Here is a 15,758-nt window from a genome sequence, read left to right on the forward strand (position 1 = left end):
CAGGGTGGTCGTAACCCTTGGATATGAGAAGTATAATGTGATGGAAAAATAAATCAAGCCAGCAAAGGAGGCAATATGGACAAGCACAATACATTAGTAAGTGCCTTGTATTAACTTTCTCTACATGATGAATGCCATTTGCTTAAGTGAGACAGACCCTTTAAAGGGAACCTGTCACCGGGATTTTGTGTATAGAGCTGAGGACATGGGTTGCTAGCTGGCCGCTAGCACATCCGCAATATCCAGTCCCCATAGCTCTGTGTGCTTTTATTGTGTAAAAAAACTATTTGATACATATGCAAATTAACCTAAGATGAGTCCTGTCCCTGACTCATCTCAGGGACAGGACTCATCTCCGGTTAATTTGCATAGGTATCAAATTGTTTTTTTTTTACACAATAAAAGCACACAGAGCTGGGTATTGCGGATGTGCTAGAGGCCATCCAGCAACCCATGTCATCAGCTCTATACACAAAATCCCGGTGACAGGTTCCCTTTAAAGGGGTTATCCAGGATTTACATATTGATGACTTATCCTCAGGATATCGGTGGAGTCTGACTCCCAGGATCCCCTCCATTCAGCTGTACGAAGAGGCCATGGTGCTCTTCTTTGGCCATGTTCATCGGTCACATAGCCTGGGCGCAGCTAAACCACATTCAAGAGTACAGTAAAGTGAAAGATACAGATAAGCGTATAGTTTATCACTAGGCCACAGTTCAGTACAAGGGCCCCAAGGTTTGGTAGATTTTCCTTTTGCATTGTTGGCTTGTATTCAAACAAGTTTCACAACTAAAGGGGTAAAGGGTTTAACCTGTTTGCTACCAGCGCCATATATGTACGGCACCGGAGCAAATTGCAAACATGGCGCCCTATTGCGTGTGCAGCGGGCGTCATGGCTGACAGGTCTCCACTGTTTCAAACAGCAAAGACCCGCGGCTAATGACCCCAACTGGCAATAATTCCGATTATGGTCATTAAATCCTTTAGATGCCGTGATCAAGTGAGATCACGTCATCTAAAGGGTGAAAAATCGGCTTTCTCTTACCTGCATCCTCTGCAGCCAATGAGAATGCCGGTAATTGGTTTCAATACGCTGGGTCTCTCTGAAGAGACACCCAGGGTATCAAAGCTGCAATTCTTATTTTGGCCAGCAGGTGGCTGGTCAACATAAATGAGCAATTCTGTACAAATCATGGGTATAAAATACCCATGAGGGTTCAGAATTTGTATTTTTTTTTAAAAAAAAGGGTTTTGTAGGCTCAAATACAGTCCTGATCAAAAGTTTAAGACCACTTGAAAAATTGCAAAAAATCATATTTAGCATGGCTGGATCTTAACAAGGATGCAAGTAGAGCTTCAACATGCAACAAGAAGAAATGGGAGTGATACAAAACATTTTTTGGGCATTCAATTTAATGAAAACAACGAATAAACTGAAACAGGCTGTTTTTCAGCTGATCAAAAGTTTAGGACCACACCTCCAAAAAAAAAACGAAATCCCCCCAAAACAGAAATCCAACATCCAAACATGAACTCAGTAATGAGTAGCTCTGCCGTTATTGTTTATCACTTCAAAAATTTGTTTCGGCATGCTTGATGCAAGAGTTTCCATGAGGTGAGTGGGAACATTTCTCCAAGTGGTGAAGAGGACCGCACGAAGGCCATCTACTGTCTGGAACTGTTGTCCATTTTTGTAAACTTCCCTTGCCATCCATCCCCAAAGGTTCTCAATTGGATTTAGATCAGGGGAACACGCAGTATGGGCCAAAAGAGTGATGTTATTCTCCTGGAAGAAGTCCCTTGTCCTGCGGGCATTGTGTACTGTAACGTTGTCCTGTTGAAAAACCCAGTTGTTACCAAACAGATGAAGGCACTCAGTCATGAGGAATGCTCTCTGCAACATCTGGACATAGCCAGCGGCCATTTTACGCCTCTGCACTTCCTGAAGCTCCATTGTTCCACTGAAGGAAAAAGCACCCCAGACCATTATGGCGCCCCCTCCACTGTGGCGCGTAGAAAACATCTCAGGTGGGATCTGCTTGTCAAGCCAGTAACGTTGGAAACCATCAGGACCATCAAGGTTAAATTTTTTCTCATCAGAGAATAAAGCTTTCTTCCACCTTTGAATGTCCCATGTTTGGTGCTCTCTTGCAAAGTCCAAACGAGCAGTTCTGTGGCGTTCAAGAAGACGAGGTCTTTGAAGATGTTTTTTGTTTTTGAAGGCCTTCAGTCTCAGATGCCGTCTGATGGTTATGGGGCTGCAGTCAGCACCAGTAAGGGCCTTAATTTGGGTCGAGGATCGTCCAGTGTCTTGACGGACAGCCAATTGGATCCTCCGGCTCAGTGCTGATGAATTTTTTTTGGGTCTTCCACTTGACTTTTTTGTTCCATAACCCTCAGGATCATTTAAGAAATTCCAAATGACTGTCTTAGGCCTCATGCACGCGACAGTACTTTTTCACGGTCCGCAAAACGGGGTTCCGTTTTTCCGTGATCCGTGACCTTTTTTTCGTCCGTGGGTCTTCCTTGATTTTTGGAGGATACACGGACATGAAAAAAAAAGTCGTTTTGGTGTCCGCCTGGCCGTGCGGAGCCAAACGGATCCGTCCTGAATTACAATGCAAGTCAATGGGGACGGATCCGTTTGACGTTGACACAATATGGTGCAATTTCAATGTAAAGTCAGGAGTTAATATACCATAGGATCGGAGTTTTCTCCAATCCGATGGTATATTTTAACTTGAAGCGTCCCCATCACCATGGGAACGCCTCTATGTTAGAATATACCATCGGATTTGAGTTAGATCGTGAAACTCAGATCCGACAGTATATTCTAACACAGAGGCGTTCCCATGGTGATGGGGACGCTTCAAGTTAGAATATACTGAGAACTGTGTACATGACTTCCCCCTGCTGCCTGGCAGCACCCGATCTCTTACAGGGGGCTGTGATTCGCACAATTAACCCCTCAGGTGCTGCACCTGAAGGGGTTAATTGTGCATATCATAGCCCCCTATAAGAGATCAGGGGCTGCCAGGCAGCAGGGGGCAGACCCCCCTCCCTCCCCAGTTTTAATTTCATTGGTGGCCAGTGCGCCCCCCCCTCCCTCCCTCTATTGTATTATTTTCATTGGTGGCACAGTGTGCGCCCCCCCCCACCCCCCCTCCCTCTATTGTATTATTTTCATTGGTGGCACAGTGTGCGGCCCCCCCCTCCCTCCCTCTATTGTATTATCATTAGTGGCCAGTGTGCGGCCTCCCCTCTTCCCCGCCCCCTCCCCCCGATCATTGGTGGCAGCGGAGAGTTAGAAGCATCATACTTACCTGCGAGCTGCGATGTCTGTGACTGCCCGGGAGCTCCTCCTACTGGTAAGTGACAGGTCTGTGCGGCGCATTGCTTAATGATCTGTCACTTACCAGTAGGAGGAGCTCCCGGCCGGTCACAGACAGCGCAGCTCGCAGGTAAGTATGATGCTTCTAACTCTCCGCTGCCACCAATGATCGGGGGGGGCAGGGGAGAGGGGAGGCCGCACACTGGCCACCAATGATATTAATACAATAGAGGGGGGGCCGGGGGGGCGCACACTGTGCCACCAATGAAAATAATACAATAGAGGGGGGGCCGGGGGGGCCGTACTGGCCACCAATGAAATTAAAACTGGGGAGGGAGGGGGGTCTGCCCCCTGCTGCCTGGCAGCCCCTGATCTCTTATAGGGGGCTATGATATGCACAATTAACCGCTTCAGGTGCAGCACCTGAGGGGTTAATTGTGCGGATCACAGCCCCCTGTAAGAGATCGGGTGCTGCCAGGCAGCAGGGGGCAGTCATGTACACAGTTCTCAGTATATTCTAACTAGAAGCGTCCCCATCACTATGGGAATGCCTCTGTGTTAGAATATACTGTCGGATTTGAGTTTTCACAAAGTGAAAACTCAGCTCTGAAAAAGCTTTCATACAGACGGATCTTCGGATCCGTCTGTATGAAAGTAGCCTACGGCCACGGATCAAGGAAGCGGATGCCAATCTTGTGTGCATCTGTGTTCTTTCACGGACCCATTGACTTGAATGGGTCTGTGAACCGTTGTCCGTCAAAAAAATAGGACATTTTTTTGACGGACAGGAAACACGGATCATGGATGCGGCTGCAAAACGGTGCATTTTCCGATTTTTCCACGGACCCATTGAAAGTCAATGGGTCCGCGAAAAAAAATGGAAAATGGCACAACGGCCACGAATGCACACAACGGTCGTGTGCATGAGGCCTTACTGCGTCCCACCTCAGCAACGATGGCGCGCTGTGAGAGACCCTGCTTATGCAGTTCAACAACCCGACCACATTCAAAAAGGGAGTTTTTTTGCCTTTGCCATCACAACGTGTGACTTTCTGACAGAAAATGACAATGAATCCACATCTTTGCACAGATTTGGCCTTTTAAAGGCATGTGGTCCTAAAATTTTGATCAGCTGAAAAAGAGCTTGTTTCAGTTTAATCGTTATTTTGCTCAAAAAATGTTTTGTCTCACTCTTATTTCTTCTTGTTGCATGTTGAAGCTCTACTTGGAACCTTGTTAAGATCCAACAATGTAAAATATGATTTTTTGCCATTTTTTCAAGTGGTCTTAAACTTTTGATCAGGACAGTATGAGCTTTAAAATCATAAAAAAAAGTAAAAAAAAACTGTTAAAACATATATAAAAAAAATAAAAAAATATATATAAAAGTTTTAATCACCCCCCTTTCCGTAGAATAAAAAAATTAATTCCCAAAAAATATAAGCATCATAGGCGTCTCCGCATCCAAAAATGCATGTACTATTAAAATATAAATATATTATTTACAATACAGCGATTGGCGTAACAGAAAAAAGGGGCAAAATGGCCAATTTGCAATTTTTTTTCATCGCTTCTCTTACCCAAAAATTTTTAATAAATTGTGATTAAAAAAAATCACACACACTCCAAAATGGTATCAATAAAAACTACAGATTGTCCCGCAGAAAATTTGCGTGAAAATCGCAGCATGCTCCTCTTTGTGCGTTTTTCACGTAACGCAGGCCCCATAGAAATGAATGGGGTTGTGTGAAAATCGCAAGCATCCGCAAGCAAGTGCGGACGCGGTGTGATTTTCACGCACGGTTGCTAGGAGACGATCGGGATGGAGACCCGATCATTATTATTTTCCCTTATAACATGGTTATAAGGGAAAATAATAGCATTCTGAATACAGAATGCATAGTAAAACATCGCTGGAGGGGTTAAAAAAAATAAAAAATAATTAAACTCACCTTAGTCCACTTGATCGCGGCCCGGCATCTCCTTCTGTCTCCTTTGCTGAACTGGACCTGTGGTGAGCATTTTACAGGTAAAGGACCTTTGGTGACGTCACTCCGATCATCACATGATCCATAACATGATCTTTTACCATGGTGATGGATCATGTGATGACCGGAATGACGTCACCAAAGGTCCTGTTGCTGCACAGAGATCAGATGAAGACAGAAGGAGATGCCGGGCATCGCGATCAAGTGGACTAAGGTGAGTTAAATTATTTATTTATTTTTTAACCCCTCCAGCGATGTTTTACTATGCATTCTGTATTCAGAATGCTATTATTTTCCCTTATAACCATGTTATAAGGGAAAATAATACAATCTACAGAACACCGATCCCAAGCCCGAACTTCTGTGAAGAAGTTCGGGTTTGGGTACCAAACACGCGTGATTTTTCTCACGTGAGTGCAAAACGCAATACAATGTTTTGCACTCGTGCGGAAAAATTGCGGGTGTTCCAGCAACGCACCCGCACATTTTCCTGCAACGCCCGTGTGAAAGAGGCCTTAGACTTTTTTTTGGCTGAGTTATGCAGACGGATCCGTACTAAACAGATACCAGCATTTGCATTTTAGGTGCGGATCCGTCTGTGCAGATACCAGACAGATCTGCACCTAAACACAGGTGTGAAAGTAGCCTTATTTAGCAAATCTGACATGTGTCACTTTATGTGCTATTGACTTTGGAATGCTTTTACTTATCCAAACCATTCTGAGATTGTTTTCTCGTAACACATTGTACTTCATGATAGTCATAAATTTGAGTCAATATATTTCACCTTTTATTTATGAAAAAATCCCAAATTTACCCAAAATTTGGAAAAATTAGCAATTTTCTAAATTTCTATTTCTCCGCTTTTAAAACAGAAAGTGATACTTAATAAAATATTTATTACTTAACATTCCCCATATGTCTACTTGGCATGATTTTGTAAATGCCCTTTTAATTTTTTAGGACGTTAGAAGGCTAAGAATTTTAGAACCCACTTTTTAAGGACCAGTTCAGGTCTGAAGCACTTTGTGGGGCCTACATAGTGAAACCCCCCATAAATTACCCCATTACAGAAACTACACTCCTCAAGTTACTCAAAACTGATTTTACAAACTTTGTTAACCCTTTAGGTGTTCCACAAGAATTAAAGGAAAATGGAGATGAAATTTCAAAATGTCACTTTTTTGGCAGATTTTCCATTTTAATAAAAAAAAAATCTTTAATACATTGAGGGTTAACAGCCAAACAAAACTAAATATTTATTACCCTGATTCTGCGGTTTCCAGAAACATCCCACATGTGGCCGTAAACTGATATAAGGGCACACGGCAGGGCGCAGAAGAAAAGGCAGATTTTGCTGGACTGGTTTTTAGATGCCATGTCCCATTTGAAGCCCCACTAATGCACCCTTACAGTAGAAACTCCCAAAAAGTGACCCCATTTTGGAAACTAGAGGATAAGGTGCCATTTTTATTGGTACTATTTTGGGGTACATATGATTTTTAATTGCTCTATATTAATTTTTTGTGAGGCAAGGTAACCAAAAAATAGCACCATTTTTATTTTTTACAAGATTCATCTGACAGGGTAGATCATGTGCTATTTTTATAGAGCAGGTTGTTCCAGGTGCAATGATATCAAATATGTCTACTTTATTTGTTTGTTTGTTTCAGTTTTACATAATAAAGCATTTTTGAAAACAAACAATATATGTTTTAGTGTCTCCATAGCTTTTTTTTTTTTTTTTGACTGATTGTCTTAGGTAGGTTCTCATTTTTTGTGGGATAAGGTGACAGTTTGATTGGTACTATTTTGGGGGGCATATGCTTTTTTGATCGCTTGGTGTTGCAATTTTTGTGATGTAAGGTGACATAAAAATACTTTTTTGGCACAGTTTTTTTTTTTTTTTTACGGTGTTCAGCTGAGGGGTTAGGTCATTTGATATTTTTATAAAGCTGGTTGTTACGGATGCGGTGATACCAAATATGTATACTTTTTAAAATTTATTTCACTTTAACACAATTATAGCATATTTAAAACAAAAAAATGATGTTTTAGTGTTTCCATGTTCTAAGAGCTATAGTTTTTTTTTTTTTTAAGCGATTTTCTTAAGTAGTAGCTCATTTTTTGCGGGATGAGGTGACTGTTTTATTGTTACAATTTTGTGGGACATGCGCCTTTTTGATCACTTGGTGTTGCACTTTATGTGATGTAAGGTGACAAAAATGGCTTTTTTTGACACTTTTTTTTTATGGTGTTTATTGGACAGGGTGGATCATGTGATATACACTCACCTAAAGAATTATTAGGAACACCTGTTCTATTTCTCATTAATGCAATTATCTAGTCAACCAATCACATGGCAGTTTCTTCAATGCATTTAGGGGGGTGGTCCTGGTCAAGACAATCTCCTGAACTCCAAACTGAATGTCAGAATGGGAAAGAAAGGTGATTTAAGCAATTTTGAGTGTGGCATGGTTGTTGGTGCCAGACGGGCCGGTCTGAGTATTTCACAATCTGCTCAGTTACTGGGATTTTCATGCACAACCATTTCTAGGGTTTACAAAGAATGGCGTGAAAAGGAAAAAACATCCAGTATGCGGAAGTCCTGTGGGCAAAAATGCCTTGTGGATGCCCAGAGGTCAGAGGAGAATGGGCCGACTGATTCAAGCTGACAGAAGAGCAACGTTGACTGAAATAACCACTCGTTACAACCGAGGTATGCAGCAAAGCATTTGTGAAGCCACAACACGCACAACCTTGAGGCGGATGGGCTACAACAGCAGAAGACCCCACCGGGTACCACTCATCTCTACTACAAATAGGAAAAAGAGGCTACAATTTGCACGAGCTCACTAAATTGGACTGTTGAAGACTGGAAAAATGTTGCCTGGTCTGATGAGTCTCGATTTCTGTTGAGACATTCAAATGGTAGAGTCCGAATTTGGCGTAAACAGAATGAGAACATGTATCCATCCTCTGATGGCTACTTCCAGCAGGATAATGCACCATGTCACAAAGCTCAAATCATTTCAAATTGGTTTCTTGAACATGACAATGAGTTCACTGTACTAAAATGGCCCCCACAATCACCAGATCTCAACCCAATAGAGCATCTTTGGGATGTGGTGGAACGGGAGCTTCATGCCCTGGATGTGCATCCCTCAAATCTCCATCAACTGCAAGATGCTATCCTATCAATATGGGCCAACATTTCTAAAGAATGCTATCAGCACCTTGTTGAATCAATGCCACGTAGAATTAAGGCAGTTCTGAAGGCGGGTCCAACACCGTATTATTATGGTGTTCCTAATAATTCTTTAGGTGAGTGTATTTATAGAGCCGGTTGTTATGGATGCAGTGATACCTAATATGTGTAGTTTATTTTTTATTTTTTTCATTTTTTAATCTCTTATAAATGAGCGGATATAGGAAAAGGCAATTTATTTTATTTTTAATTTACATTTTTATTTATAGTTTTTTTTTACATTTTTATTTTCACACTTTTTTTTTATCAAGTCCCACTTGGATCTTCTTGAAGATCCAGTGGGGCTGGTGGCTGTACTATACTTTGCAATGCTCTTGCATTGCAAAATATTGTACCATCGGGTTTCTTGGTAGATGGCAACACCGGCGCAGCAGCCCTATGGTTGAGAGAGAGAGCCCCCTCCCTGTATTATCCCCATGGATGTCGCAGCCGCGGCATCTAAGGGGTTATAGCTTAGTGCCAGCATACAGCGGACACTCGCTGCTGATGGCAGCAACTCAGGAACAGAGCCGCCGTCATCACATACAGCAGGGGGACCTCACAAGGGGGCACAGGTGAGGAATGGGGACGACATGGATGGGGGCAGGCGGGCACAGATGCCGGCAGGGAGAGCGCATGGCCGGCAAAAAGGTTGGAGGCAGGGCACCCGGGGGGGGGGCACGCACAGATCGATGTAGGGGGCACAGATGGGGCCCACAGTTCGGGGGCACGGAGCACATACTACCTTATTTCAGGCTCTCATCTCATCTGAAACAGGCACTTTTACACTGCCGTGATCCAATTAGTTAGTCTGCAAGGGACCACTCTGATTGGTCCCTTGCCAGCATTACTGGACTGTATGCTGTCCGTGACAGCGGCAGTGCAGGGGCAGAAGCTTTAATCTAAGCATTTTGCAGCGCTTGGATTAAAGAGCTCCCATGACGTTTATACACGTGCTAGCTGCACAGGGTATGTGCAGATAGCACATATATAGCCGTATGGCAGTCGTGAAGGGGTTAATGTCTGATAACCAATTGGTTACGGGACAGAAAAAGAATGGGCTAAAGTCAGCAGTGGGGTACCACAAGGATCTGAGTTAGGCCCGATTCTCTTTAATCTCTTTATCAATAATCTTGTGGACAGGATTGAGAGTACAGTGTCAGTTTTTGCTGATGATGCAAAACTGTTTAGGATACTTAAAATCCAGCTTGATGGCAAAATATTACAGAAAGACCAAAACTGGCAAGAATGTAGCAGATGAATTTTAATGTTGATAAATGTAAGGCAAAGGACTTTGGTATTCTGGTTACAAGTAAGCTAAGAAGCAGTACTGAATGTCAGGCACCAGCTGCAAAAGCAAATAGGATTTTAGGTTGTTTAACCCGTTCTCTGTACAGCACTGAAGCGATGGGCAAACATGGCGCCCGCTCACGTGTGCACTGCAGTGTTCATTAAAGCCTTTAGATGCCATGATCAAATGAGATCACGGCATCTAAAGAGCTAAACCGAAAAGCTCATGCTTCCAGGCTTCTTACCGACATCCTATGCGGCCAATGAGGATGCAGGTAATTGAATTCAATATGCCGGGTCTCTCTGAAGATTGCTGGTGGCAGGACAACATAAGAAATGAGTAATTCTTTATTACTAGATCAGTAAGGACCGTATCTGATCTAGTAATAAAGAGTCTTTCAAGACATAATATCCTGGTACACAATAACATGCAAATATATTTACTGTATTATGTGCATGATTATGAATGATATGTACTCTATATTATGTCTATCGTTTTATGTATACATTGGAAAAGAAATGTATATTGACATAAATGATTTGTATGCCTGATATATGAAAAACTTTCAATAAAAACAAAATGTTACAAGAAATGAGTAATTCTGTGCAAATAATGGGTCTAAAAGACCCATTAGTGTTCAAAATTTTAAAAACAAAATGGATTTTGTACGCTCAAATACGAGTATCAAAATCATAAAAAAAGTTTGAATTTTTTTTTTAAATATATGAAAAATTAAAAAAATTTAAAAGTTGAAATCACCCCCCTTTCCGTAGAATAAAAAATAAATTCATAAATAACAAAAAATATAAACATTATGTGAATCACCACATCTGAAAGCTATTAAAATATAAAAATATTTTTCCAATACTGCTAATGGCGTAACAGAAAAAAAGAGACAAAATGGCCAATTTGCAATTTTTTCCTAAAAAAAAAAAGTAATAGAATGTGATCAAAAAGTCACACACAGTCCAAAATTGTATCAATAAAAACTACAGATTGTCCCACAAAAAAATAAGCCCCCTCACAGCTCAGTAGATATAACTATAAAAAACTTATGGGGGTCAGAATATGGTGATGTAAAAAAAAAACACGTTTTTTTTTCAAAAGTTTAAATGTATTTTTATACTATTTAGACATAAAAAACCTATACATATGTGGTATCGTTGTAATCATACTGACCCAGAGAATGAAGGGCACTGGTCAGTTTTGCTGCAAAGAGAACACCGTGGGAACAAAACCGGTAAAACATTTTTTTGCAAATTCCACCCCATTTGGATTTTTTTTCCCGCTTTCCACTACATTGTATGCCATATTAAATGGTACCATTAGAAAGTACAACTTGTCCTGCAAAAATCAATCCCTCATACAGCTATGTGAACAGAAAAATAAAAAAATTTGGGCTCAAGGAAGATAGGGAAGAAAAATGAAAATTAAAAAATAAAAAAACTTACGGTATCCTAAGGGTTAAAATTAGTGTGGTGAAGTGCATGATAGGAGTGTGCTGAGGGTTTGTATCTCACCCAGGTTTTCAGTGAGATAACTGGAATACAGAAATGGTGCTGCTTCAGCAAGGCATAGTTGCTGGAGATCATTTTTGTTTAAAGTTGTATGGGCTGGATTTCTTTGGACTGGGAGACAGGTTGGTAGTGGGAGTCCCGTCCAGTACAAGTATTCCCTTTAACCTGAGGTGATCGCAGATGAGGCCTGCTGTAAACAAGGAGGGATAAAACAACCCTCAGTGTATGAGTCTGGGGTGAGGAAGTGACCCTACAGAGAGGATTTTGGAAAATAAGTCTGCAGAGGCTCTGTGTGGCCAGGAGGGCTGAGGGGCCACAAGGCTTTGTGAAAGCCTGAAGTTTGGGGGGCCCAGCGATGCCTGCAGAAAGAGGGTCGCACAGTCACAGTCGGGAGGACTTCTGGGCCATAATCCTCCAAAGGTACTGGTGTGGTCACAGCCTGGAGTCTGCTGGACTGTTTGGCTGAGGAAAGCTGGATCTAATTTCCGTGTGTGAACTGCGCTCTATAGGTGAGGTACAGACAACCTATGTATTAGATAGTGCCTAGACAGGCAGGTGTTTATTTCATTATAGTAGTATTGGAGTGGATAGCTCACCTCCCTTTCAGTATGAAGCTGGTGCTCTAGTCTACGACTGATCACCCAATCAGTAAGGAAAATTATTAGAGACAAATAGTATGAGACTGGCACTCAATTATGTGGATCATATAGATTGTGGCAATTAATTACAGTAATTAATCACACTTAAAAAGGGTATACAATAAAATACAATCCCATGAAATAAAATCAAAAAATAATATAAAATAAATCCGCAGAGTAAAAACACACTTGAAACGCTCAGTCAAGATATATACTGTATCTCCTTCAATTAATTAAGGTTGAGCGTATAATTCATAAAAGGAAGTTCCGGGTCCGGCACTGTTTTTTGAGAAGACAATTACTTTCTTAATAATCACAATGTTCTCTCAGAAGTATTCCCTTTTTTAAGGGCAATGAAAACAGTAATAGAGTCCGAAAAACGGGACCTTAATGTTCCGGTATATATTAATATAAACTGTGCGTGGTGAGTGAGGCGTAGATTGATCTCTTACCCCTGATGTATCGGGAACGCCGCTTGGAAATTACTTATCTCCACTCACCACCTTGTACCGGCGTCTTCTTCTCCCGTTTGGCGTCCTCGTACGAGACTTCCGGGTCACGTGGTATATGTCTCGCGGGACTTGGTCTGTTTGGTCCGGTGTTGCTTACGAATATTTATTCGTGAATTCTTGTGAAGCGCTTCACGGATCAAGTAGTCGGTCCTCTGTAGTTAGTCCAGATCTCTCTATCACAAGATAAGACATTAGGTCCAATTATACCAACAAGACCCGAGATTACTTTTACAAGGGCACCCAATTTGGGCATAAAAGTGGCTTTATATTTATATATATGTATTGTTTTTTTAAACTATATCTTAAGAAAGCAATACCGCAGAGATGTCTCCTTTACTACATGATCTAATCGCAATTAGATGGAGACAATATGTAAAAAACGCATCAATATATGAAAAATCGCACCAATAACGCATGGTTGCGACAGATAGCGGAAAATCCGATTCGGTCCAGGCTTTCGATAATTCAAAGTGAACTATAAAAGGAAGTGACATTGTAATGGGGGTTGAGCCACTGAGGAAGGGGAGACAGGTCCCCGAAACGCGTTTGGCGTAAGTTCACCCCTATAAAGAGAGATCTGGACTAACTACAGAGGACCGACTACTTGATCCATGAAGCGCTTCACAAGAATCCATTAATAAATATTCGTAAGCAACACGGGACCAAACAGACCAAGTCCCGCGAGACATATACCACGTGACCCGGAAGTCTCAGACGAGGACGCCAAACGGGAGAAGAAGACGCCGGTACAAGGTGGTGAGTGGAGATAAGTCATTTCCAAGCGGCGTTCCCGATACATCAGGGGTAAGAGATCAATCTACGCCTCACTCACCACGCACAGTTTATATTAATATATACCGGAACATTAAGGTCCCATTTTTCGGACTCTATTACTGTTTTCATTGCCCTTAAACAAGGGAATACTTCTGAGAGAACATTGTGATTATTAAGGAAGTAATTGTCTTCTCAAAAAACAGTGCCGGACCCGGAACTTCCTTTTATGAATTATACGCTCAACCTTAATTAATTGAAGGAGATACAGTATATATCTTGACTGAGCGTTTCAAGTGTGTTTTTACTCTGCGGATTTATTTTATATTATTTTTTGATTTTATTTCATGGGATTGTATTTTATTGTATACCCTTTTTAAGTGTGATTAATTACTGTAATAAATTGCCACAATCTATATGATCCACATAATTGAGTGCCAGTCTCATACTGTTTATTTCATTATGTTTAGGTTTGTGCTAGTGCTGAAGTGCCAAAATAAAGCACCATTTGGACTTGAACCCTGTTTTCAAAGGAGAAATCTGTGATTGCTACCCCCTGTGAGAGAGCGATCCCTTACATTAGAAATAAAAACATTTGATCCCAACGTAATATCACTCCTTTATAAATCCCTCATAAGGCCACATCTTGGATATGGGATTCAGTTTTGGGCTACATATACTATAAAATATATAGGAGAGCTAGAAACTAGGGTTGAGCGAACCCGAACTGTAAAGTTCGGGTTAATACCGAACTTTAGGATTTTTGGACCCCGGACCCGAACCCGAACCCGAACATTTCCGTAAAAGTTCGGGTTCGGTGTTCGGCGCTTTCTTGGCGCTTTTTGAAAGGATGCACAGCAGCCAATCAACAAGCGTCCTACTACTTGCCCCAAGAGGCCATCACAGCTATGCCTACTAATGGCATGGCTGTGATTGGCCAGAGCAGCATGTGACTCAGGTTCTATATAAGCTTGAGTCACGTATCGCTGCACGTCACTCTGCTGTTACAAGTGTAGGGAGAGGATGCTGCTGGACTTGTGATTTCAGGGAGAGAATAGGAGAGAATCTAACTCAGCGATCTACCTAGAAATAGTTGTGTGGGTGCAGGACACAATCGTTTTACCCTGCCCTGAGGCCATTGACCAAAAAAAAATGAATTTTATAATTCTGTTAGTTAGGTGGGTGGCGGCGGTGGCCATTTTATGCAACCTCAGTGCACCAGCACTGCATCTGAGCTTTTGGGACATTGCAAATCATTATTTTTTTGGGCAAACTACAACATCTGGATTAGTCAGTGTGCAATTTTCCAGATCTGCAAGTGCTAAATTCAAGTTTAATATATACATCTTTCATATTTCTGTTACCAAAAAAACACAATTTTGGCAATCTACAACATCTTGATTAGTCAGTGTGCAATTTAAGCTAGAAATACACCCATCATTTTCTGGGGTTTGAAAAACACACTTTTTTGACAAAAAAACACTATTTTCAGGCCTTGCAGCATCCGCACGTGTGAAATTACAGGCTTATATACTGCTGTCAAATTCAGTTGTTAAACAAACACTTGTTTGGGCATAAAAAATTTAGTTGGCAGCCTTTGATGCAGATGTCATTGTGAGATACACCCTTAATACATTTGGGTTACATTCAGAGATTTTAAATACTGCCATTTGGTGCACCAATATTGAATTCAGGTCCACTGGTTCAGGCCGTGTGACATACACCCTCTACATACAGGGGTTTGAATCAGGCATTTGAAATACAGCCATTTTGTGCAAAGATATATTTACTTCAGGCCTACACTGGTTCAGACCGTGTGAGATACCCCACTACATACAGGGGTTTGAATCAGGGATTTGAAATACAGCCATTTGAAATACAGCCATTTTGTGCAAAGATATATTTACTTCAGGCCTACACTGGTTCAGGCCCTGTGAGATACCCCCTCTACATACAGGGGTTTGAATCAGGGATTTGAAATACAGCCATTTAAGGCAAAGAAATATTTACTTCAGGCCTACACTGGTTCAGGCCCTGTGAGATACCCCCTCTACATACAGGGGTTTAAATCAGGGATTTGAAATACAGCCATTTGAAATACAGCCATTTAGGGCAAAGAAATATTTACTTCAAGCCTACACTGGTTCAGGCCCTGTGAGATACTCCCTCTACATACAGGGGTTTGATTCAGGGATTTGAAATACAGCCATTTGAAATACAGCCATTTTGTGCAAAGATATATTTACTTCAGGCCTACACTGGTTCAGACCGTGTGAGATACCCCCTCTACATACAGGGGTTTGAATCAGGCATTTGAAATACAGCGATTTGAAAAAAAGCCATTTTGTGCAAAGATATATTAACTTGAGGCCTACACTGGTTCAGACCGTGTGAGATACCCCCTCTACATACAGGGGTTTGAATCAGGCATTTGAAATACGGCCATTTTGGGCAAAGAAATA

Source organism: Bufo bufo, chromosome 2 (assembly GCF_905171765.1).
Source record: "Bufo bufo chromosome 2, aBufBuf1.1, whole genome shotgun sequence".
NCBI classification, from domain to species: Eukaryota; Metazoa; Chordata; class Amphibia; order Anura; family Bufonidae; genus Bufo; species Bufo bufo.